This window comes from Symphalangus syndactylus, chromosome 20 (assembly GCF_028878055.3).
Source record: "Symphalangus syndactylus isolate Jambi chromosome 20, NHGRI_mSymSyn1-v2.1_pri, whole genome shotgun sequence".
Taxonomy (NCBI): domain Eukaryota; kingdom Metazoa; phylum Chordata; class Mammalia; order Primates; family Hylobatidae; genus Symphalangus; species Symphalangus syndactylus.
The window spans coordinates 10,767,651-10,770,768 of record NC_072442.2 but is presented as its reverse complement, the minus strand read 5'-3'; the positions used below and the strand labels follow the sequence as shown (position 1 = coordinate 10,770,768).

At 35.5% G+C, this 3,118-nt stretch overlaps 1 pseudogene; it reads left to right on the top strand.

Annotated features, from left to right (window-relative positions):
* The first annotated feature begins 218 nt into the window (after nt 1–218).
* On the top strand, nt 219–806 carry LOC129470586 (26S proteasome regulatory subunit 10B-like; annotated as a pseudogene).
* The last annotated feature ends 2,312 nt before the right edge of the window (nt 807–3,118 follow it).

Sequence of the window (3,118 nt, the reverse complement as noted above, 5' to 3'; positions counted from 1 at the left end):
CAATGATATTCCTATCAAACTAGCAGTGGCATCCTTCACATGATTATAAAAAAGCTATTTTAAAATTCACATGCGACCAAAAAGAGCTCAAATAGCCAAGGCAATCCTAAGCAAAAAGAACAAAGCTGGAGGCATCACATTACCCAATTTCAAACTATGGTCAAGGCTACAGTAACAAAAAACAGCATGCTACTGTCCAAAAGCAGATGCATAGACCAATGGAACAGAAGACAGAGCCTGGAAATAATGCCACAGTTAGAAACATCTTACCTTCAAAAAATCATATTCATGCATCATTTTTTATGGGTGAAATAGGTGCTGTTGGTAGCTATCGGTTTTCTGAGAGTAATTCACCTGAGAGATTCAGAGAACTTTAATGGAGTTACTGAATAAAATGGATGGATTGGATACTCTGCATAGAGTTAAAACAACCATGGCTATAAGTCAACCAGATTTCCTGGATCCTGCTTTGCTGCATCCAAGAAGATTAGATAGAAAAGTACATACTGATTTGCCAATTGAACAAGCAAATTTAGACATATTGAAAGTCCATGTGGATCCCATTTCAAACCATGGTGAAATCGATTGTAAAGCAATTTTGTGATGTTTTCAGATGGCTTTAATTAAGCAGACCCTGAGAAATGTTTGTACTGAAGCTGATATGTTTGCAATTTATGCTGATCATAATTTTGTAGTAGAGGAAGACTATGAAAGCAATCAGAAAAGTGGCTGATAGTGAGGAGCTAGAGTCTAAATTGTACTACAAACCTGTGCAATATACTACAAAATTTTTTATAGCTACATGAAAGACAATGATCTCATTAAAGTGTATGAATGAAAGTATGTACGAGTGACATCATAACAATTAGCAATTCAGTAATTCAACTTTTAAGGTTGGTACAGAAGACATTTGTGTGTTTGCTTAATATTGCATTTATTGCAGCAGAAGTTATGAGTGTGTTGAAGCTTTTCACGTTTGCTATGTGAGCATTGTGCAAAACACTGAAAATGGGTTGAGTATAAGAAAGTATTTCTTATGATTTATTTTATATCATTTTTCCTCACCCTAAAATGTTGAATAAAGTCTGTTTGATTCAGCTCTCGTTAGAAACAAAAGAAAACTAAACTAAAGAAAAGTGCAGTGAAACTTAGGTACTTATGAAGCCATAATACTTATCGAACACTGTCAAGCAAACCAATGTGGGAATCCCAGAAAGAGAAAAGAGAAAAAAAAAAAAAAAAGCAGAGAGTTCATTTGTAGAAATAATGGCAGAATATCTCCTAAATCTGAAGAAGTGAGGAAAAAACTAGAACATAAGTTTCAAGAGCCTCAAAGAACTATAACTAGACTAAATCCAAATAGTACCATACTGCAACACATTATAATGAAACTGCCTAAATCAAAGACAAAGACAGAGTCTTGAAAGCAGCAGAAGAAAAGTGATTCATCACACACAAGGCAGTTTCTATAAGATTATCAGCAGATTTTTCAGCAAAACTTTGTAGGCCACAAGAGAGTGGGATGATATTTTTAAAGTGCTGAAAGAAAAAAGAATAGGGAAGGAATAATGCTACATCTGGCAAAACTGTCTTTAAAAGCAAAGCAGAGAGGCAGAGGTAGAAAGACTGCTCACACCCAAGAGTTCAAGACTAGCCTGGGCAAGAGAGCAAGACTCTGTCTCTACAAAAAATTTTTATAAAAGTAAGCTGAGTGTGAGTGGCACACGCCTGTAGTCCTAGCTATTCAGGAGGCTGAGGCAGGAGGATTGCTCGAGCCTGGGAGGTTGAGGATGCAGTGAACCATGATTGTGCCATTGCACTCAGCCTGGGTAACAGTGCAAGATATTGTCTCAAAAAAAAAAAAAAAAAAAAAAGGGCCACACACAGTGGCTCATGCCTGTAATCCCAGCACTTTGGGAGGCCAAGGCGGGCGGATCACCTGAGTTCGGGAGTTCCAGACCAGCCTGACCAACATGGAGAAAACCCGTCTCTACTAAAAATAAAAAATTAGCTGGGCATGGTGGCAGGTGCCTGTAATCCCAGCTACTCAGGAGGCTGAGGCAAGGGAATCACTTGAACCTGGGAGGCGGAGGTTGCAGTGAGCCGAGATTCCACCATTGCACTCCAGCCTGGGAAACAAGAGCAAAACTCCATCTCAAAAAAAAAAAAAAAAAAGAAGAAGAAGAAAGAGAAATTAAGACTGTTTTGGATAAACAAAAGCAGATGCAGATCGAGGTCATTAGCACTGGTCTCACTTTACAGGTAATGCTAAAGTTGGTCCTTCAATTTGAGATGAAAATTTGGTAGCTAGAAACTTGCAGCTTTACAAAAAATATAGTTTTCTGGCAAAGGTAAAAACACGGACAAATGTACTAACTTGTACTACCGTTAAGTTTCATACATAGAATATAAATGACAAAAACCATTAAATTACAAATTGATGTTAATAAGTATACAGTATATAAAGATAAAAATTTAACATTGATAACATAAAGAGTGTGGGGTAGAGATTTTTATGTGATTTAAATTAATCTGCTATTAGATTAAAACAGAATTTTATATTTTAAGATGCATTATGTAATTGCAATGGTAATCATGCACATACACAATTTATAGAATATACAGAAAAGGACATAAGAGAATCGAACATATGGCTACAAAAAATCAACAAAACACAAAGTCAGGAAACAAGAGAGGAAAGAGGCACAAAAAAGCTACAAGATGTATAGAAAACAATAAATAAAGTGGTAATAATAAATCTTCACTATCAATAATTATTTTAAATGTAAATGGATTAAACTCCACAATGAAACAGACAGATTGGCTGAATGGATTAAAAATATGTAATTCACCTATATGCTATATATAAGAGACATACTTTAAATCTGGAGACATAACATAGGCTGAAGCTGGAAGGATGAGAAAAGATATTTCAGGCAAATGGTAATCAAAAGAGAGCAGGAGTGGCTATACTAATATTAAAAATAGGCTAATGTTTTAAAGGTTAAATAGACCAAGGGGGCATCAGATAATAATTACAGGGTCCATTCACCAAGAAGACGTAACAGTTATAAATTTTTATTTACCAAATCATAGAACTCTTAAATATATGAAGCAA